The sequence below is a fragment of the Grampus griseus genome (genome assembly GCF_964374135.1).
Source record: "Grampus griseus genome assembly, chromosome: 14".
Classification (NCBI taxonomy): domain Eukaryota; kingdom Metazoa; phylum Chordata; class Mammalia; order Artiodactyla; family Delphinidae; genus Grampus; species Grampus griseus.
In genome coordinates, this window is record NC_139008.1 from 28,780,107 (window position 1) to 28,803,575 (window position 23,469).

Below are 23,469 nucleotides of genomic sequence, written 5' to 3' on the forward strand. Positions count from 1 at the left end.
AGCTGGAGGGTGAAGGGCATCTGCTGCAGGGCTCTCGGTGGCGGGGGCTCCACGATCTGGCTTTACTTGTAAGTCCCGATGCCAAGGCCGCTGCTCCAGGCACGTGCAGAAGCCTGGGTTGGGGCTGTGAGTGCAGAGGTGGTGGACTCTGTCTTACTTCCCACGGCTGCTGTAACACATTACCACACACTCGGTGGTTTAAAACAACATGCTGTGCTGTCTTACACTTCTGGAGGCCAGAAGTCCCAAATGGTCTTATGAGGCTACATTCAAGGTGTACCTCCTGGAGGCTCTAAGGGAGAATCCTTCCTGGCCCTTCCCAGCCCCTGCAGGCCACCTGCTTGCCTCGGCTCGTGGCCCCTGCCTCCATCTTCAAAGCCAACAGGGCAGTATCTTCAACTCGCTTTCCCTCTGACCCTCCTGCCTCCTTCTTATAAAGACCTTTGTGATCACACTGGACCCACCTGGATATCTCCCCTCTGCCCCAATCCTTAAATCTACTGAGTCCCCTTTGCCATGTAAGGGGACACATTTATAGGTTCCAGGGGTTAGGGTGCAGAATTTGGGGGGGGTGTCATTTTGTCTACCACAGACTGAAATTTGAATAGAAAGTAGAATCAACACGACTTGGTAATGGAATAATAACTGCCTCTAAATGGTGAGATCACAGCTGACAGAAAATATAAAAGAGAAATAAGAGAAAACGCTGATTACATCTCACTGATACAAAATGCTTTTGAAAAACAAAGATTAAAGGTTGTTCGCACATCCCGACTGTCTCTGTGGCATCAGGCTCTGTGCCAAGGGCTTTCCGGGCGCAAGTCCTAGAGGACTCTGCAAGGGAAGACACAGCCCAGCTAGAGCTGAGCCCCGAGGCTCAGGGAGGACACAGCCACCAGCTAGTAAGTGGCAGATCCAGGATCACCACCAGCTGTCTCCAGGCCCAGTCCGGATAAGCAAAGGAATGGATCATATCCAAAGAGGAATGGTCCCCGCAGGGGTCCCTGAAATGGCCACTTCACGCCTTTTCAGGGACCCAGACACTGTGCTCAGTGAGATGTCCCTCATTTCCCATCTCAGTAAGGTAATAAAGTGAAAAATCCTTCTAATTACCACCTTCTCCCATGGGAGCCAGGGTGTGCTTATCTTCTGTACATGGAGGAAAGAGAAGCATCTGACCTTGTCCTCTGGGTACGTCCTTCAGAACGACACTGGCCATGGGCCCAAAGCCGCCACGGCCCTCTCTTCTTCCCAAACACATTACCAAAAGCCTCTCTATCCCCGAACACCGCTTAGAGGATGGGCAGACGATGCTGGAAGGAATCTTTGCCCCGCTGTGAGGGGCTGTTGATTACAAATGTGCAGGTGGGCTCAGGTGTAAAGGTCACTGTAAACCGCTGGCCTCCCCTCACACTGTCCGGGGTCAGGGGTCCAGCCAGTTGCCCCTGTGCCCGTGGCTGCTGTCATCACTGGGCATGATGTGTGAGGCCAGGAGGACCTCTGCCCACAGTGACCAGAGCTGGCTCCTGGGAGGGCCCGGGAGAGGCGGGAGGCTGGCTGGCACGAGGGGACAGTTACGAGACAGCGGGGCCAGGATCCTGGCATTTTATTTCGTTTCACCAAAGGCACCTGTGTGGGTAGCAGCGCAGCGGGTGAGGGCGGGGCCTCTGAGCCAGGACACCCTCGGGTCCCCCGCCAACGGGCTCTGTTCGCTGCCCTTGAGCCTCGTGCCCTGGGCTGCCTGCCACACGGGGATGATGATCGCTCGGCCCTCACAGCGCTGTGGCAATGGCGGGAGAGTTCACCCCACGTGGAGCCACTAACCAGCTGCGTTTCCTTAGGCAAGTGTCTTGCTGGCTTTGAGCCAAGGCTTCTAGGGTAGAATAAGTATCCAAAAGAACAGAAATCAGGATCTGGAAGAAATCTCTCTGCACCCCCATGTTCACCGCAGCACTCTTCACAACAGGGGAGATGTGCAAATAACCTAATCTCTGTGAATGGATAAAAAATGTGGTCCATCCATACAATGGAATATTCAAGCCTTTAAAAAAAAGGAAATTCTGACATATGTGAAAACATGGATGAATGCTGAGGACACTACGCTAGGTGAAATAAGCCAGTTACAAGGACAGCTACTGTATGATTCCACTTACATGAGGCATCTGAAAGAGTCAAACTTGGAGAACCAAAGCCTGGAATGGTGGTTAGTAGAGGCAGGGGGAGGGGCAAGCAGGGAGTTACTAACTGACAGGCATAATGTTGCAGTTGAGTAAGATGAATAAGTTCTAAACTCAAAATGGATTAAGGACCTAAATGTAAGACTGGATACTATAAAACTCCTAGAGGAAAACATAGGCAGAACAGTCTTTGACATAAATCACAGCAATATCTTTTGGGATCCATCTCCTAGAATAATCAAAATAAAAACAAACAACTGGGACCTAATTAAACTTCAAAGATGTCGCACAGCAAAGGAAACCATAAACAAAATGAAAAGACAACCCACAGAATGGGAGAAAATATCTACAAATGAAGCAACCAACAAAGGATTAATCTCCAAAATTTACAAACAGCTAGCTCATGCAACTCTGTCAAAAAACAAAAACCCAATCAAAAAATGGGCAGAAGACCTAAACAGACATTTCTCCAAAGAAGATATACAGATGGCCAAAAAGCACATGAAAAGAGGCTCAGCAATGCTAATGATTAGAGAAATGCAATTCAAAACTACAATGAGGTATCACCTCGCACTGGTCAGAACGGCCATCACCAAAAAGCCTACAAACGATAAATGCTGGAGACCCTCCTACACTGTTGGTGGGAATGTAAACTGGTACAACCACAATGGAGGACAGTATGGATGTTCCTTAAAAAACTAAAAACAGAACTACCATATGATCCAGCAATCCCACTCCTGGGCATATATCCAGAGAAACCCATAATTCAAAAAGACACATGCACCCCAATGTTCACTGCAGCACTATTTACAATAGCCAGGACATGGAAGCAAACTAAATGTCCATCGACAGAGGAATGTTTAAAGAAGATGTGGTATATATACACAATAGAGTATTAGCCATAAAAAAGAACGAAATAATGCCATTTGCAGCAACATGGATGGACCTAGAGATTATCATACTAAGTGAAGTAAGACAGAGAAAGACAAATATCATATGATATCACTTATATGTGGAATCTAAAAGCAATGATACAAATGAACTTATTTACAACAGAAACAGACTCACAGACTTGGAAAACAAACTGGTTACCAAAGGGGAAATGTTGGGGGGAGGGATAAATTAGGAGGTTGGGATTAGCAGATACACACTACTACTGGATTGGCCAAAAGGTTCCTTCGGTTTTTTTTCCGTAAGCTGGCTCTAGTAGCACTTAGTTGTCTTTAACTTCATTCAAAACAATTTTGTTAGATTGTGTGTGACAGCTGTCATATCAGCGTGCACTTAAAAATGAACACTTATCAAAATTGGTGAATTTTTGTGTAGCCATTTTAATACTGAAGGTGGAAGAAAACAACATTTTCAGCATATTATGCTTTATTATCTCAAGAAAGGTTAAAACGCAACTGAAATGCAAAAACAGATCTGTGCAGTGTACGGAGAAGGTGCTGTGACTGATGAAACGTGTCAAAAGTGGGTTGCGAAGTTTCGTGCTGGAGATTTCTCACTGGACGATGCTCCACGGTTGGGGAGACCAGTTGAAGTTGATAGTGATCAAATCAAGACATTAATTGAGAACAATCAACGTTATACCACGCAAGAGCTGGCCAACATACTCAACATACCCAAATCAAGCGTTGAAAATCATCTGCATCAGCTTGGTTATGTTAATCGCTTTGATGTTTGGTTTCCACGTAAGTTCAGTGAAAAAAAACCTTCTTGACATATTTCCACAAGCAATTCTCTACTGAAACGTAAAGACGTTCCATTTTTAAAACAAATTGTGACAGGCGATGAAAAGTGGATACTGTACAATAACGTGGAACGGAAGAGATCGTGGGGCAAGTGAAATGAACCACCACCAACCACACCAAAGGCCGATCTTCATCCAAAGAAGGTGATGCTATGTATATGGTAGGATTAGAAGGGAGTCCTCTATTGTGACCTCCCTCCAGAAAACCAAACGATTAATTCCAACAAGTACTGCTCCCAATTAAACCAACTGAAAGCAGCACTCGACGAAAGGCATCTGGAATTAGTCAACACAAAACGCATAATCTTCCATCAGGATAACGCAAGACCGCATGTTTCTTTGATGACCAGGCAAAAAACTGTTACAGCTTGGCTGGGAAGTTCTGATTCATCTGCCGTATTCACCAGACATTGCACCGTCGAATTTCCATTTATTTCCACCTTTCCAAAATTCTCTTAATGGAAAAAAATTCAATTTCCTGGAAGACTGTAAAAGGCACCTGGCACAGTTCTTTGCTCAAAAAGATAAAAAGTTTTGGGAAGATGGAATTATGAAGTTGCCTGAAAAACGGCAGATAGATAGTAGTAGAACAAAAGGGTGAATACGTTGCTCAATAAAGTTCTTGGTGAAAATGAAAAATGTCTTATTTTTACTAAAAAACCCAAGGTACTTTTTGGCCAACCCAATATATATAAACCAATCAACGAGGACCTACTGTATAGCACAGGGAACTATCCTCGATATTTTGTAATAAGGGAAAAGAATCTGAAAAAGAATGGCTATATGTATAACTGAATCACTTTGCTGTACACCTGAAACTAACACAACATTGTAAATCAACTGTACTCCAATATAAAATTTAAATTTAAAAAAGAGGAATAAGCTCTAGAGACCTGCTGTACAACACTGTACCTACAGTCAACAGTCCTGTATTGTACACTTAAAATTTGTGAAGGCGGAAGGTCTCAGGTTAAATCCTCTTGCCACAAAAACAACAACAAAAAATAAGTCTAGTATCGGCAATTTCACATGGTTTGACAGTAGTATCTGAAGGCATGGGATTGTTGGTAAGTATAAACTGGGAGGTGACAGGGGTCCGGGGTGGATGGAGAAAAGGATGGCGGCCTGCTCTGAATGGGAAAGAGAGCTGGGATTCTCCCCGGTCCCTTCCCTCTAGGAGAGAGCCAGGGCCAAGGCCACATGCACCCCAGGACTGAGGTCCATCAGCAGAGCCCAGGTCTGTGCACATGCACCTCCAGGGAAGCAGGAAGGTCTCACAGTTGCAAGGAGAGCCTTAAATAAGGACCACTGATTTTTCTTACACCAAAGCTCACTGCAGCTGCCACCGTGCATGCCATCACATTTCTGTGTCCTCAGGCTGAAATTCTCATTGCTCACAGCCTTTGTTGGCCTCGTGCACTAGTGAGATTTAAAGGAGAATAGTGCCGTTTCTTACCCAGCCCCATCGATAGGAATCAGGCCACAGAGAAGCCTTCTTTCCTCTGGCCTGTGTTTTTATAATAAAGCAGGCTGGTGGCTCTGGATCTGGGCAGGAGCAGAACCACTGAGCAAGGTGAAATTACGTTCCTGATCCACCCGATTCTGTTTTAATGCAGGAGGTATGTCTACCCCAGTTTTGCAGACAAGAAAAGGGAAGTGTGGAGAGCAAGAAAGGCCCCACTTCCACCATAAAAATAGACTTCCAGAGGCCGTGTGGAGTAATAGAAGCTCCATATTCAAAGTCAGAAAACCTGTGTGCCTTCAGTTAGACACCTTAGGACCTTTGAGGAAGATCTGTAACCTCCCTAAGACTCAGTTTTCTGATCTGTGAAATGGGCATAATATTGGTCCTTTCTACTGCTCATGTATCATTCAACACATATTTATTGAGTCTGTTACAAATAGGAATAGAGCTGGCTCTTTCAAGGCCCCTAGATCACTGAAATAACAGAGGCACAGGCAGAGTCTGGCCACCAAAATCTTAAGAACGTTGATGGCCGAGGCATCAATATATCAAGGGAAGTGGATAGAGGCTTTTACAAAGATTTTAAAAACTACAGAAATATACCTCAAGACCTCCCGTTCCTTTCCGCAGCATAACTCAAGTCTTCCATCTGTCTGACCTGGGGGCAGGAGGCTGGAAGGCAGAGGAAGGAACCTTCTCTGAAGAGACCATACTAGGCTTTCTGGAACAGGTGCCCTAAAAGTCTATAGAGATGGAAGAGAGATGGGTATTTGGCAGGGATGTTCGGAGCCCCCTCCATTATTCAGACACATTCAGCAACACTCTCTCCCCACTGCTGGCTACCATCAAGGTACCAGGGGAGTCCGTGTCTGTGGAGGTGGCCCCTGCCAGGAGCCTCAGGGGGGACAGTTCCTTTTAATAAGCCTCTGGGGCACACTGCCATGGCGTGTCCGTCCCCAGCACACCGGTGAAATTGATCCGCCGGTCTCCACCACTCCTCAGTGAAAATGACCATGAGGAGAGATGTGCTGTTCATTTCACTTGTAAAGTGGCTTTCAAGGGCCGGTCAATATTCCATTTGCTGGGAGCTGCCTTCTGCAGCTGGGAGGGTGGCTTTGCAGGGGCCACGCCTGCTGCTGGGCTGGACCCTGGAACACAGCTGGGACTGAGCGGCCTTCTACAGAAGATGTGGCTGCCATTCTCCTGTACCCGGGTCCCTGACAAAGCCTGTGTTTGCAGGAGTTGGGAGAACTGCCTCCGGGATGTGCACACCCTGCACCTTGTGCCCTCCGGTCTGTGGGATGGGAGGGGAGGCCTTGCCCTTCCCCCCGCCCATCAGTCAAGGTGCGCCAGGCTAGTCAGCCTTTGACTTGGCTCGTAGGCACATCTTCAGGCTCAGGACCACACGATGGGGACCCACCTCTACCCACGCACTCCGTCACTCTGCTGACATCCACGATGATTTCTCTCTGTGAGCTGTACCCTGTGGATTTGAGGAAGGAGGCCTCTGTAGCATTTCCTTTCTGTTTCCTGTCCCTCAGTTTGACCTGGGTCTAAAGATTGTCACCATCTGGATGTGACCCAGAAATGGCCGTGGCAGTACCAAGGGTTCCCTGAAGGCAGGACTTGGTCTGGTTCTTCTTTGGGTCCTCACAGTTCCTGACCCCAATAAAGCACTTGGTGATTTAACCCTTTTGGATAGATTAAAGGGGACCACTGCTTGTCAGGTCCTAGGCTAAAAATTACACCAATTCTCATGTAATCTGCACGCCAGCCTTGTGAAGGAGGAGTGGTTTCACAGCTGGGGACATCAGAGCGCAGAAGCCACTTGTCCGGGGTCCCCTGAGCAAGTGAGGAGCAGAGGCTGGTCTTGAACATGCAGTCTGTCCCCAGAGCCCACAACTAGATGACACAAGAGACCACGCAGTCAGGCTGGGGCTGCTGGTACTCGTACTCGCTGGTACTGAGAGGCTGTGCCTTCAGCACAGACCGTCTGACCTTTGGAAACAACTGGAACTACAGAGGGCGCATCTGTCCCCAGGTGACCACAAACCCCGTTTCAGCAAATCCCGTATTATATATGCTCAAGATCTTTCGCACGTGCTTTCAATAGTGCTCTGATGTAACTGCTGCTCTCTGCTGACGGATTTTTAATATTTTAGCTTTAAATTTTTCTACTCCAAGCTCTGGCCTGGTAGTTGAATACGCACAAGTTAAATGATGGTAAACAGGGAAGCAGAGGATGTAGAGAACCCTCTCATCATTAACAGACGTTAAAGAATAGTGACACAGGCTCATGGCAGGGGAGGAAATGGAACCAATACATGCAGGTGTGAAGAAGGGAACAGAACTAGCCTGTAATCCTGCCCTCCGCGGACGACCACTGTTAGTGCAGGAGTGTAGTTTTTCAGGTCATTTTCTATGTGCATTTCTTATGGTGGATCTTTCAATATGAACATGGTTACTTCCTAAATAAACCTGCTTTGAAATCTGATGTTCTTTTAAATCAAGGCATTCTGTTCATGGAATGCCACAGATGTTGGTGATGTGGCCTGGAAAACAGTGGTGACAGTGACGATGTGTAATTATAACAGGTCCGTTCACTGCGGGCTGCATCTGAAGGTACCGCTTCTAAAGATCTCCTGACGGGGCCGGGAGCCATAGGACAGAGATGAGCCCCAGAGACAGGGAGCCTTGTGGGCTGGTGTAGCCCCTCTGGGAGAAAGATCCTGAGGACAGACCCGAGACGGGGCAGTGGCAGCGCAGCAGGGGTGGGATGATGATCCAAAGGCGTTGCAGAGAGAGCATCCCGAGGGCTCCATGACCGATCAGAGGGGGGAAGCGAGAGCAGGTTTCATTTGTGCTTGGAACCTGGATTACAGGGAGTGGCCGAGCTTGTGGGGGAAGGTACAGAAAGTGACAGGTGGATGGGGGCATGTGTATCTCTGGGATAAATTATGCTGTTTAAAAAAGTAAAGATACGTTTTACCTTTTTGCCAGGAAGATCGCACAAGTCCATACAACACTGCACTGCCTGCCTGTGAGCCCAGACACATCAGCTTTCATTACTTCATGGCTACAAACCATGAAAGATGAGATTCTGATCGTTACGAATGGCCGTGATGCTAACGGGGCTGCACCGGGTGCCTGGCTGGGAGCCTCTCCAGTTACAGCTCCTTGTTCCCCGGAGTGGGGCTTCCGGGGCTCCTGAGCTGACTCGGCCGACATTTCAGGAGGTCTGTACATCATGTCCTGGGTTGGGGACCAGTACCTGAAAGGCTCTTCCGCAAAGGGGCTGGGTCGTTCTCCTGCTCGCTCCCCCTAGTACCTCCTCTGCCGGACCCTCCTCAACACCCCCTCTCTGAATCCTGCCACTGACGCCTTCTCAGTCCCCTTCGCACAGGTCAGCCCTCATCACATCTCCATGCTAGTCACTGCCCGCCCCCTCGCGGTGCTCTCCCCGGTCATAAAGCCTGGCCAAGCCCTGCCCTGGTTAAGCCGAGCAGCAGACCAGAGAGGAAAAGCCCAAGACGGGGCTGGCTGGCCGGCTGCATTTTCGGTTCACGGCTGACCCTGCAGGCCCCAACGATCCTGCCCCAGTTCCCCACCTGGCCCCTCCCTCTCTCGCTGAAGTGACTATTTTGTTCCTTCCCTCTTCTCAGACCATCTCCATCCTGGACGCTCTGCCTGGCAGGTCACCCAGAAAGCAGCCGGGGGGCTCCTCTCCTCCCTGTGACACAGGATCACCTATCCCTGCTCCTACTTGAGGCCAAGCCCTCCACGGGGCCCAGGGGCAGTTCCCTCAGGACTTTCTCAAGGACTTGGCCCTGCCCTGTCCTGCCCCCTCCTGCACCGTCCCTTCAAATGTCACCACGTCCTGGTATCCCTCAGCTTAAAGCCCTCCTTGGCCTCGAGCCCCTCTGGCTACCTCCACGTTGTCAAAGCCAGTGGTCACCCTGACCCCCCAGCAGCATCTCCATCCTCTTCTGATGCTCCTCCGGACTCTGCTGCTTGGCCACTAAACTGTGGAGGGTCCCAAGGCCTCGCTTCTCTCCTCGTCTGTCTACAGTGCCTAGGTGGGATCTCGTCCAGACCCACAGCATCACATACGTCTGAATGCCAAGGATTCCCGTATTTACGCTTCAGCCCCGACTGCCCTCAAGCTCCAGAGTCAATGGACCCCTTGGCCTTTCTGGCGTTTCCACTTGGATGTTTGACAGGCATTCCTACCTTGAATGTGGCCAAAATGGGCATTCTGATTTCCCCGTCCAACTTCTGTTCCTTCTCTGGTCTTCACTTTTGTAAATGGTGCAATTCCCTACCCCACTGCTCAAACCAGGACCGAACACATCACCCTGGTTTCTCCCTTTCCCTTACATTCCACACCTAATCCATCCATGTACCCTTTGGGTTCTACCTGTAGACACGTGCTCGATACTCCACTTCTCTCCACTCCACTGTGACCGTCCTAGGTCTGGCCACCATCACCTCTTGCCTGGACTCTCGTGACACATTCCCATGTGTTCTCCCTGCTTCCACTTGATTCCTCTGCAACTTGTCAAAGTTATCCCATTATTTCCCCACCTCCATGGCTTCCCTCTGCATTCAGTCAAATCCTTACCCGGGCTACACCTCACCCTCACCTCCTCCAGCTGTACTGAGACCGCCTGGATTGCTCGGAAGTCCTCCTTCAAGTCTCACTCAAGTCACCGCCAGTCATGCGTCACTGTTTTAGTTTCTTTACAGTACCTGTCACTCTCTGAAGTGTCATCTTTACCAACCTAACCCCAGTGCCTAGAATTGTGCCTGGTCCACTTAACCTTTTGGGTGAGGTCAAAGTGGGCTGCAAACGCCAAGCTCATCCCCACCAGACCTTGTCCTCACCCAACTCAGAGGAGGAGGCCTCAGAATCAGGAAGCCCCAGGTTGATACCTGACTCTATAAAGTACCAGCATGTGACTGTGAGAAAGCCGTTGAATGCCTCTGTGATTCAATTCGAAAAAACAGGAGTAATAGTCCATATTCACTTCTCTCATGGAAAGTGGAGGTAGTATTACTTTTATGACATTGGTAATAAGAACAATAACTGCGTCCAAAGCATCACCCAGGCTCGTCCCATCAGGCAAAAGCCACAGTGGTTATGACAGTAGGGGTGCAAAGAGAACATTAAAGTGGCATAAAATTCCATCCTAATACCATCTGCAGAAATACGTTAAGGAAAAGACTGCGAAATGCGACTCCCTTACATGACAGACAGACTGGGAGGGGCGGTGAATGAAATGTCCAGCGTGTGTGCAGGGCTCCTACAAACGCACGAGAAAGAGGCTACGGCCCAACAGCACACAGGGAAGGGATACAGTGAGCACGTGACAGAAGAAACAGAAACAGGTTTTAGGTTTTTCAGTAATTCTGCTATTTGTTCAAGCCACACTGTGTGCCACGTAGCAGACAGAGCCCCTGCTCTTGGGGAGGTGGCCTCGTGACCCCAGGCACCGTCTTCTCCCGCCTGAATCCCCCTACCTGCCCTCCCGTGTCCAGCCTGCTGCTACCGTCCTCCAGCGCTGAGCAACCCAGCTAACAAAACAAGCCCGACTGTGGCCTCTTTTGCTCCAAAATCTCCAGGCTTTCACCTACCGCCGAGCAAAATGGTTACAGTGCTCTCCCGGGCCATGCCCGACTGGGCGTCCCCTTCCTCACTCCATTCCCTGCCTTGGGCTCCGCAGCGGGGGCTGGGCGAACGCCTGTCCCGGGGCCTTTGCAGTTACTGTCTCTTCACCCCAAAGCCGGCAGGGATCTCCTGCCGGGTTCTCGCCCTCCTCCTCCAGGTCTTCCCTCTTCTGGGACGCGCTCGGTGCTGCCTTCCTTGCCACCGCCCACCTCCCACCTCTCCCCCGCTACTCTGCACTGTCACTTGGCGTGTTATGTTGATGTGGGTCTGGTTCGTGGCTGTAACCCAGCATGTAGAGACAATGACACAGTAGTGCTCAAGGATGATTTGTGGAACGAATGAGTCCTAGAGAAGGACCCAACACACCCAGAGAGAGTCCCGCTCATTAGTCCTCAGGAGAATGCGAACCGGCCAAAGGGGAGAGAGCCGTGACCGAGCCTTGCTGGGGACGCTGGGAAGCGGGTGGCCATGCAGTTGCAAACGTACAAACAGGTGAAAGCTTTTAGGAAAGCTGAGGGAGCTGTGTGTGCATGCGTGTGCGTGTTTACACACACAAATATACATGTGCAAACCCTCTGACTAAGGAACACTACTTCTAGGCGTCTCTCCTACGGACACACTTGTGTGTGCAAGGGTGTTCAAGACAGCGTGGTTTCTAACGAGGAAGCGTGGAAATAACCTGCCTGCCCGGAGGCAGGAGATGCAGTAAATGCACGACGGCACATGGGTAAACAGCAACGCTGCCATCACAGAGGACGCAACACACCAACGCGCACGGACAAGACAACATCTTCAAGGTACAATACGTGAAAACAGGTTTCAGAACAAGACAGTGTAGGATAGGATCCTATTTCTATTTTTAAAAAACCTCAAAATGCATGTGCACATAAACATGCGTCTAAATGCAGAGACCAGAAGGATGGGGGTGAAAGGCCATACTTGTGTTTTTCCTGTATATTCACTTTGTTTAAACTTTTTCAACTAGAATACATTACTCATTTAATAAAAACACAATAGGGGACTTCCCTGGTGGTGCAGTGGTTAAGAATCCTCCTGCCAATGAGGGGGCACGGGTTCAAACCCTGATCTGGGAAGATCCCACATGCCATGAAGCACCTAAGCCCGTGTGCCACGACTAGTGAGCCTGCGCTCTGGAGCCCGCGAGCCACAACTACTGAAGCCTGCACGCCGCAACAAAGAATAGCCCCTGCTCGCTGCAGCTAGAGAAAGCCTGCACGCAGCAATGAAGACCCAACGTAGCCAAAAAAACCCAATAAGTTAGGGGCTTCCCTGGTGGCGCAGTGGTTGAGAGTCCGCCTGCCGATGCAGGGGACACAGGTTCGTGCCCCGGTCTGGGAAGATCCCACATGCTGTGCAGCGGCTGGGCCCGTGAGCCATGGCCGCTGAGCCTGCACATCCGGAGCCTGTGCTCCGCAACAGGAGAGGCCACAACAGTGAGAGGCCCACGTAGCGAAATAAAAACAAAAAATAAAAAAACAATAAGTTAGTAAATAAATAACACAATAAAACCCAAAACATTGCATGGAAGAGCATCTGAGCTGCTGCCTGGAGATCCCCAGCTTCACTGGGTTCCATTTTTCTGTACGGAGATGGCGAGCATGGGCAGTTGCGCCAGGCTGAAGCCATTCAGAGCCTGAGTGGGCCTGGGGTGGCCTCAACCAGCAGGAGTGTCTCTGTGCCTAAGCTGTTTTCAGTTCAATATACCACCGTCCCCAGCAAGCTCTGGGAAGACTGTGTCTTCTCTGCTTCCCTTGTTGCTGAGTTTCCAGCCGTGTTGTGTTTCCATCCGTGTTTGCCCCACTCTCTCGATTTTGCCTTTCTGCACAGCCTGGGTACCTCCAGGCAACGGTGATCTCGAAGAGTCTCCCTCCATTTTCCTGAGTCCCCATCCTCTAGCATTGCCCCTAGAAAGAAGTGCAGCTGGGCACTGACTAAGGATTCAAAGAACCCCAGAGCCAGATGCCCGCGACTGCCCCATCTTGCACCCCAAGGCACAACCCACACAATGGGGCAGTTCTGATGAGAGTCGGCTAATGGCATCAGAATGATCACCTCTAACTAGGCTTTTTTTTTTTTTTTTTGGCTGCGCTGGGTCTTCGTTGCTGCGTGCGGGCTTTCTCTAGCTGCGGTGAGAGGGGGCTACTCTTCATTGTGGTGCACGGGTTTCTCATTGCGGTGGCTTCTCTTGCTGTGGAGCACAGGCTCTAGGCGTATGGGCTTAGTTGCCCCTCGGCATGCAGGATCTTCCCGGACCAGGGCTCGAACCCGTGTCCCCTGCGTTGGCAGATGGATTCTTTACCACTGCGCCACCAGGGAAGTCCCTTAGATAACTTAAGACAGAAGGCTGATCACAGCACACTCCCCTGACGATAGCCCTTCAGAGGCTGCCTGCTGCGCTCTGAATAGACCCCACACTCCTTACAGCCTGGTGCCAAGGCCACACTCCCCCCACCAGGGCTGCACAGCACCGGACAGGGCCTCTGTATTATCCGGAAGTGCGCCAGGCCGTCCGCTGTGCAGGCCAGGGCTGAGAGCCGCAAATGGAAAGACCAGCTAAAAAGAGAATAATCCCCTTTATCTCTGAAGTCAAAGATGGGTTTCTGGTGGGTTGGCAAACTGGTAGAACATTTGATAGTGTCAGAATTCTCTGGAGAAACAATTTGAACGATCCTTGGAAGAGGGCAGGTCTGAGCACGGTGCATGGACCTTTGCTGGTGGGAGCGGCTCATGGACGGTACCGAGGGCTTTCCAATATTTTCCCAGCAGCTGTGGGCCCTGGTTTCATCACTCCACACCAATTCAGGCCTCGTCACTAGAAGATGAAGATGCTCTGCTCCTCGTAGCAGGATGCACCCGCTGAGGAGCACAGACCAGTTTGCATGAGATGGAGAAACGCTTTCTACTTCTGTGGGTCAACTGGAGATTTATTTCTATTTCAGTATAACTGACAATTCTGAGTTTCTCTTGCCGGCTTCTTCCCAAAAGGAGTCTGTTATGAAAATACCATTCAAATAAAAAAAAGTCCCGTTAAAAAAACCAAAAAAACCAAAAAGCGTAGTAGCTCCATTTTCCCAAAAAAGTTAAAGAAAATAAGGCAAAAGATATTCCTTCCTGCACCTTCCTTATCTCAATGCTTTGGCCTCAATGTACTCTGGAACAAAATTATTTCTTTTTTTTTGAATAAGGAACATATAAAGCGGTGTAAAATGAAAAAGCATGCAGAGGAAATGTATAAAAACTGAGTCTCCCCACCCCCATCCTCCAGGCAACCATGGTGATTTTTTTTTTTTTTTTTTTTTGCGGTACGCGGGCCTCTCACTGCTGTGGCCTCTCCCATTGTGGGGCACAGGCTCCAGATGCACAGGCTCAGCGGCCATGGCTCACAGGCCCAGCCGCTCCACGGCATGTGGGATCTTCGCAGACCGGGGCACGAACCCGTGTCCCCCGCATCGGCAGGCGGACTCTCAACCACTGCGCCACCGGGGAAGCCCCATGGTGACTTTTTAATGCATCTTTCTAGAGCTACCCATCACATACAGAGCATGTACACAGGTGTGCATGTACACACACACACACACACACACACACACACACACACTACGTATACACACATTTCTCGTTTGCTGTTTCTAACAATGGAAATGCATGCACTGTGCCCCATCTTGCTGTTTCCTCTTAAAGATGTATCCTGGAGATCTTCCATATCACTACCTATACATCAGCCCCAACGTTCTAGCTCAGGGGTGGGCCAGCTTCTTCTCTAAAGGGTCTGAGAGTAAACATCTCAGGCTTCGCGGGCCCTCTGGTCTCTGTTGTACCTACCCAGCTCTGCCCTTGTAGCACAAAAGCACCACAGTCTGTGAATAAATGGGAGGGAATGTGTTCCAGCAAATCTTTATTTGCAAAAACAGGCAGTGGGTGGGAGTCGGCTCATGGGCCACAGTTTACTGACCCCTGTTCTAAACTCTCCGTGGCTGTCTGAGCACAGCTGGACCCATCCATCAATGGCTGCACAGCACCGAGGGGGCAGGACCAGGAATGGGTCTTTCTCTGTTCTACGAGTACTTGACTGCAAACAGAAATCGGCCATCTGTTTATCACCCAACACGCTTCAAGCTAAATGTGGAAAAGATTTTGCTTGGCGACTCCGCTGGCCCCCTGAACAGTATCCAGGACGCCAAAATGCCAGGCACAGGGACTGTCTCAAGTTGGTTTAAGCAGCTCTGTTTTCTTTTCAGAGAAGCGTGCAGAGGTTGAAAGCACTGAGACTGCGGAAGGCCTGGGGTAGGAGAGGCCTGGGCTTCAGGACTGGGTCCTGGGGCAAGGTCTGAGCCCCATTCCAACCCTTCCCAGCCGTGTGGGAGAAGCAAAAATGAGACTAATGCAAAGCATCTTGAGGGGCCCTGGCCTGTAGATGCTCAATAGACAGCAATATGAGGATGAGGAAGAAAGCTGTTGAATAAAAGGTCAAAAAAAAAAAAAAAGGCCAAAATTCGACCCCAGGATTTTCCATCTACCATTTCCCCAAGAAACGACATCATTTAACACAAACCCAGATGCTACAATGAACAGCCAGCTACAAGTGTGGCCATTAAGTTTCAGGACGTTCCAGGACTTGTTCACTTTTGCCCCCCGCTCTTTGCTTCATGTTGGAATGCCTGCCCAGATGTCCTGATGTGACCAGCTGTCCCTTCTTTGGACATCTCTGCTCTGACCCCTTGGCCTGTAGTTACAATCACCTGTTCAATTTTTTTTTTGCTGCCCTCAGCAGACCAAAAACACCAGGAGAGCGGGCACTCAGCTATCATATTTTCTGTGGTTTCCCAGTCACCTGGCCCATCACAGGTCCCTGGAAAACATCAGCTGCTAGAATGAATGCAGGCATCTGCGGGACACACACCCAGGACCCTGGCTGGAGACTCAAGGAACTGAGAGCTGGCCAGGGCCATCCTCTGACTCCGAGCTCCCAAAGGTCTGGCTGGAGAGCAGGACTCACACCGACACCCTGCTGTGCCGGGACCAGATGGGGGCCTGGGCAGAGCATACTGGCCTGGCGAGTTCATGGGGCTTAAAGGGAAGAGACTGATTCAGGCCAACTTTATCGAGAGCCGACAGAAGGCACCAGACAGAGGTAATTCCCAGAGGGCCTCACCCTCAAGGCACACGGGTCAGAGCAGACACAAACTGTCACCAACTGTCCCTACATTCCAGTATGAGCCAGACGATGACAGTGCTGTCGGAGAAAAGTGCCTCACCTGCCACAGAAATTCAGCAGGAAGGGCAGGTGGGGCCGGTCACATAGAAGGTGACATCTGAACTGGGCCTCGGAAGGTAGGGGATTGCAAAAGGGGATCAGGCAGGGGAGACAGCAGGATCTAGGACAGAGGGGAAACAGTGGTGTATTAGGTAGCTCGTTACAGCAGCCGTACGACCCTAACACATACTCCCTTCCAACAACGCAGATGTATTTATTCTCTTAGAATTCTGGGGATCCAAAGTTCCAGATGGGTCTCACTGGGCTAAAACCCAGGTGGTGATACTGAGTTCCTCTGCTGAGTTTATGATTAACTTCTCTATCCAAAATTTTATTCCCTTTCTTGACCCAAACCTATTCCTGTGAAGGTTGAGGAGTATCAAAGAAAAGGGGGGATTAAAACCATATATAAACCCCAGTGTCCCTGTCCTTTGAAGTAAAAGGCTTTTGCTTTAGTCTCCTGGACCTCCCCTGCGTCTCAAAGGGCTGCTGGCTCAGGAGGTAATGATTAAGGAATGTGAAGGTGCAGAAACAAAGAATAGCTGTAGGGCCCGGAAACTGGTAGCAATTTAGACTGTAAACTATCTGTATAGAATCACTGAAGTCCCAGTTCCCTGAAGGATATAAAGGCCTGACACACAGTCCTCAGTTGTTTTTCCAAGAAGCAGACCGTCACCAGATGGAAAATGCTGACTGCAAGCAGGTAGATCCCAAGCCGGTTGAAGCCAGAAGACTGATGATGCTCGAAACTTCACCTTGATGCCAACCGGTCAGAGAGTCGTGCATGAGCTGATTATGCAACTGCAGCTCCCTCCCTCACACTGCCGTTAAAACCCCTTCCTGGAAAGCCACTGGGGAGTTTGGGTCTTTTGAGCACGAGCTGCCCATTCTCCTTGCTTGGTGCCCTGCAATAAACGCTGTGCTTTCCCTCACTACATCACTTTCTCCTTCACCACAATCCATAAAGCCAGTAGACTGGCTTTATTGCATGCAGGTGTATGGACCCCAGGTTCTGTAACAGTGTTGGCAGGGCTGTGTTCCTCCTGGAACTTCTGGGGGAGAATCTGGTATCTTGCCTTTTCCAGCTTCTAGGGGCCGCTTCCATCTCCAAAGCCAGAAAGGGCAGGACAGGTCCCTGCCACATCGCATCACTCTGACACTGGCTGCGCTTCTGCCTCTCTCTTCCACTTTCCAGGACCTTTGTGATTACGCTGGGCCCACCCAGGAACCTCAGGATCATCTCTTCATGTTAAGGTCAGCTGACTAGCAACCTCGATTGTCCTTTACCGCATAACATATTCACAGGTTCTGGGGATTAAGACAGGGACATCTGTAGAGGGATGCTCTTCCACTCACCACAGGTGGGTAATTCAGTTTAACAGCAGCCACCATTCATTCACCACCTACTATGTGCTCGACACTTTACCCACAGTCCCATATTTAACCCCAACAGTACCATGAGGCTGATAACATTATCTCCATTTTATAGATGAGTCAGTGAAGGCTTTGGGGGAGACCTTGTTCTGGTCCCAGAGTTAGTAGCCGGTGATGCTGTCAGTGGACTAAAGGCAGTTTGACCACTGACTCTGCACCCTCCACCTCTGGCCTAAGCCATCTCTGGGTCTGCCCAGCATGTGAATGACCAGCCCCCAGTAAACGCCCTGGCTGCAGAGTCTCTGAAGAGCTTTCCTCGTTGGCTAGAGTTCATGTGTGTTGTCACAATCTGATGCTGGGGGAATTAGGTGCATCCAGTGTGAGCCCCCGGGTGAGGACCTTGCAAGCTTGCACCTGGTCCTCCTTGGACTCCAGCCCCTGCGCCTTTCCTGTTTGCTCATCTTCCATTCAGCAGAATAAATCAGAGCCATGAGTGCAAGTCTATGCTGGGTCTTTGAGTTCTCCTAGTGAATCACTGGACCTGGGGGTGGTCTCTGGACTCCAGACACCCCACCCTTTCACTGCACTTATCATGAGTTCTGGGAGAGCGGGGACCAAGGGTGCCTGGATTATTGCTCCGTTTCTGGCACAAGGAAGGGGCTCACTGGCCGCTGCACGAGGAAGCTCCTTGTCAGGACAGCCCGGCTCTAAGTCCAGCCTTTGGCCTCGTGCACGAGGAGAGTGAAGCATGCAGAGTCAAGGTTAGGACACGGGTGCCCCAGTTCCCAGGTGGGTCCTTGATTTCATGTTCCCCTGAACCCAGCCTGTGTCAAATGGGGGCACTCTGCACACCCCTTCCCCACCCTCTCTCCTCCTTCAGGGGGAGCCCGGCCTCCCAGAGGTGCTAGGAGTAGGAAAAACAAAAGCGAGAACCTTCTCCTCTGAGGGAGAAGGGGCCTCAGCGAGCAGCGGCTGAGAGCGTCCAGCTCAGGGACTTGCTTCAGGTTGATGACATCCCGCCTGGGATGCAGCCCGACTCGGTCTGGCTCCTCTGCAGGGAGTAAGAGCTCAGCCCTCTGGGAAACCAATGTACCCACTTCTCAGACACCTGCAGGTGTGAGCCCAGCACGGTGTAAGGGAGGCCTCCCACCAACGGGGCGGCATGTCAGTCCCCTTGACCAGAAGATGGGAGCTGCAGGAGAGACCCCATACCTCATGGCTGCAGGCCCTGCCTGTGGGGAGCCCGTCAGTGCTCTGACCCGCCTGGCCTGGGGAGGCTGCCCGCTGAGCCCCACGGGGTGCAGGATGCTGGGCTGAGGCCGTGGTTGTGAGGAGGAAGCCAGGAAAATAAGGTTCTGTGGAGAATGCAGGCCTGATGCGTTAGCTGGGTGGCTGCCCGTGGCCTGGCCCCCACTCACTGTGCCACTCAAGCGGCTTTCCGCCTGGCTGGTCCAGCCCAAGGCCGTGGAGAAGCTCTGGACAGACTCAGAGGGACAGAAGTGCCAGGGGAACAGATTCTCCTCAAGATCAGCCTGGGCAGCGGACAGGCTGCCCAGCCCTCCCGTGGCAGCCTTTAGGAATTTCTTTAGAGCGCTCACTAAAGAGAAGAAAACTAACGTACATTGAGCACCTACTGTTTGCCTAGTAACATGCCAGGCTCCTGGAGCATCATGTCTAACTGAGTGAGAGGATCTGAAGCAAATGGCCTGTTCACATCCCTGCTCTCACAGAGAGGCTGAGGGCCTGGGGTGGGCTCCTCACCTCGCTGCTGTGCTGTCCTCTGTGAGGTGAGGCTGGGACCACGATGGCCCTGAAGTCGAAAGGGTCAAATGAGTGAGTACACGTAAGGTGCTCAGCGCAGGCTCTGGTGCAGGGAAGCTCAGACGAGTTGTTACCACTGCTGCTTCCCTTTGAGGGAGGGTAATAAGAAGCCCATCTTATAGATGAGGACACTCAGTGTCAGAGAAGACCCACGGCGAGAAGCAGCGAGCGTCTCGAGAAGCAGAACTGAGAAAGTAATTAGAGCAACTGGCCCATGACCAGTCCACAGTAAGGGCACAGCAGCAGCTGACAGCCGCTCGCAGCTGGAAAAAGGCAAACCAAGGTGCAGCTCCCACGCTTTGTGCACTGGAGCCCTAATAGCAGTGAACTTTCTAGGTCAGGCATGCAAGGAGCGACTTCTCTCTGTTAGGATTTCTCTGCCACCCTCTTCCTATATATACAGCAGGCGTAACAGCCCCGATGCTGCTTTTAGCTGCGATGCAACACACAGCCCTCGTGTACTTTTGGGGGTGGCCCTCTGAAGAGGGGCTGCGGCAGGGAACGGGAAGGCCTGGACTCTGGAGTCAGCAGGGTCTGCTTTGGAGTCTCAGGCAAGTCACTCAGCTTGCTCACCTGTAAAATGGCAACAATGGTAGCTACGTCACAGGGTCGAGGATGAGAACAGAAAAGGCCTATCGAGTGTCTCTCACAGTCTCAGAGACAAGGGGCTCTCCATGAATGACAGTTACCGTTACTATTATTACTACTGCTATCGTTTTACAAAAACCACTAATCAGTTTCACCTCTGGCCCCAGCCCTGCTCCACTAGTGCCGGCTGCCCTGAGTACGGTCTTGACAAGCATGCTGATGCCACCTGGGCTCAGCCAGAGAGAGGCTGTGCGTCGCCAGCGTGTCAGCCCGGGCGTACCAGCGTGCTTGGGACAGGGGTCCACAGCTGGACCCAAATGGACGAGCATCCTGGGTGCCGACTCAACACGGCCGAGGTAAAGCCGCTTTGGGATTGAAGCCACCTCCTCCAAGGAGCCTGCTGGGCTCTGATAAATCAGCCTGTACGTGGCTGTATTTCCTCTGAGTCAAGGAAGACCCTGCTAATTCTCATCCTCTGCAAAACCTGCTCAAGGTGGGCATAGGAGAGGGAGGGTCTTAATGCCCTTAGTGCAATATACCCATTTTAGAAGCCAGGAGCTGAGGCTCAGAGAGGGGAGGGACGTGAGGCATCAAAGGGTTCCCTCCAGCTATTTAAGGACACGTCCAGCCCCTCCTCTGCCCAGTGGACCTTCTTCCTGCCCCTGCCTGGGCTCCTTGCCTGACATCAGACGCCCTTGGGCATTTCCTGGCTTCAGAAGGGATCTTTACTAATTTGGAAGCTGAAGAGGTAGAACGTGGCCCCAGGGGAGCATATACTCTTGTTGATGTCACTGCTTCTTTCACAAGTCAAGGGTACTGTTTGGAAGAGAATGACAGTGATGGAGCAGGGCATATATCTAGACAAAACTCTAATTCAAAAAGGTACCTGGCACCCCTATGTTCACAGCAGCACTATTCACAATAGCCAACACGTGGAAACAACCTACCATCGACAGATGAATGGATAAAGAAGATGTGTACATATATACAATGGAATATTAGCCATAAAAAGGAACGAAATTGAGTTATTTGTAGTGAGGTGGATGGACCTAGAGAATGTCATACAGTGAAGTAAGTCAGAAAGAGAAAGACAAATACCATATATCACTTATATGTGGAATCTAAAATATGACACATATGAACCTATCTACAAAACAGAAACAGAATCACAGACAGAGAGAACAGACTGAGGGTTGCCAAGGGTGGGGGTGGGGTGGGAGAGGGATGGAGTGGGAGGTCGGGGTTAGCAGGTGCTTTTATATAAAGGATGGAGAGACCACAAGGTCCTACTGTATAGCACAGAGAACTAAATGCAGTATCCTATGATAAACCATAATAGAAAAGAATATTAAAAAAAGAATGTATATATATGTACAACGGAATCACTGCTGTACAGCAGTAATTAACACAACATTGTAAATCAACTACACCTCAATAAAAAAAAAAAGATGATGGGGTAGACCCCAGGCTGAAGCAGAGAAAGCGCCTCACATAGGTGACAGAGAGAAGATGCTCGCAGCTTTGTGGGAAGAGCCCTGCCCGCTTGGCCGAGGGCTTCGCCAACCTCGTCCATCCCACCACGCTTCTCTCCAAATGCTCCAAGCAGCGTCTGGAGGCTGCTGGTGACTCTCGAGGGTCAAAGACTGGTCACCTGAACGGCGTAACGGGGAACAGCAGCTCTGGGGTGTGGACCAAGAGGGTCAAGAAACTAATTTAGAAATGGACGTTAGCGTCCTGTTACAGACGAGGCTCCAGAGAGGGTCGCTGCCGCAGCACTCCCGTGGCTGGCAAGCGTGCGACTGCATCTCAGGCTCAGGGCTGCCTGACTCCCAAAGGCGGCTCTTCCTACTACATGGCAGCCTCCTGGACAAAGGTCAGAGGGTGTTCCCGGGGGAAAGAGCCCGGCCCTCACTGTGTCTGGCCCCCTGCCTGTGCTCATTCTCCTTTGGTCTCCAGTTGGATCCCGCTCAGAACTCCCAGGCTTCTCCATCTTCTCGGCTGGTCCCTCTCAGGTACCAACCTCTACAAGGTGGGCCGGCAGGGCTCCATCCTCCCTCCCTAGGCAACCTCCCCCAGGCTGGTGGCCTTAGGTGCCACCTGTGTGAGATGAGTCCTAAGATTCCATCCCCAGTCCAGCCCTTCATCCTGAACTCCAGGCTCTTAGACTCAGTCGCCACCCAGATGTCTGACAAGTATGGCAAACCTAACAAGTCCAAGGCCACCTCTTGATTCCCCCGCTACCTTTGGCCATCTCCACTTTGTAAATGGCAACTCTCTTCTTCCAGTTCCTCACACCAGCAGCCTGGGGCCAGCCTAACTGCTCTCTTTCCCTGAAGCCCACATTGACCCACAGGCAAATCCTGTCTGCTCTACTTTCAGGACACATCCAGAATCTAACTGCTGCTCGCACCACGGCCCCTCCCGGCTGGACCCAGCCACCACCTCCTCTCCTCGGTGACCACATCGTCCCCTGCTTGGCCTGCCTGCTTCTCTTCTGATCCCCTCTGATGGCTCCCATTTCACCCCAGATGGCAGCCAGAGTGCTCCCTAGACTGTCCTCATCGCCTCCCTGACCTCGCCTCTGACACTCTCCCCCTCATTCACTCTGCTCCTGCTATACTGGCTTCCCTGCTGTTTTTCAAGCAGGCTGAACAGGCTCTGCCTCAGGGCCTTTGCACTTGCTGTTTCTGCCGCCTGAATCAGTCCCTCAGGTCTCCACGTTGTCAAACTATCCTTGTGGCCTTCCTCCAACCATATGGGACACACCCCCAGCAGGCCTCTTCCCTTACACACCCCCTAGGGTGCCCTTTCCTGTTTTATTCTTCTCCATAGTAATTACCATCTGACATACGTATGTTTACGTGTTCATTTAAGGTCCATGAGGGCAGACTTTGTTTTAGTCACTGTTGAACTATCAGTATCTGAAATGGTGCACGCAGTAGGTGCACAATAAATATTTGCTGGGTGGGGTAGATGGACTGAGGGATTTTCCTCCGCATCATCCCTGCTCCAATCCCACCATGACTTCAGTCCCCCTCCTGTCCCAGCCGAGGCTGAAGCAGCTGTGATTCTTCCTCCCTGGAACTCTGACAGATCCTGGGGAGAACCAAGATAGCCTGAGCGTACCTTTTAGTGTTTAGACTAATTTTAATCTCTCTATTTTTACGTATTTTGAAAGCAGTCCTAATTGTTTATATTTAAAATCTCCTGTAATAAATGTACCTGTGTAGAAGGTAGCTGCTCAAATGTCTCTGTAATTTTCTCATCATGTTTTCTTAGTTTTCCAGTGAAAACAGCAGCTTTAATCACAGTGGTTCTATATGTATTAGGAAATAAAGTTGTTCCCCC

General features: G+C 50.7%; 1 protein-coding gene across 1 annotated transcript in view; it reads right to left on the reverse strand.

Annotated features, from left to right (window-relative positions):
• Window positions 1-23,469, reverse strand: part of SNX29 (sorting nexin 29) — a 566,576-nt gene that overhangs the window by 6,770 nt on the left and 536,337 nt on the right. The window lies entirely within an intron of this gene.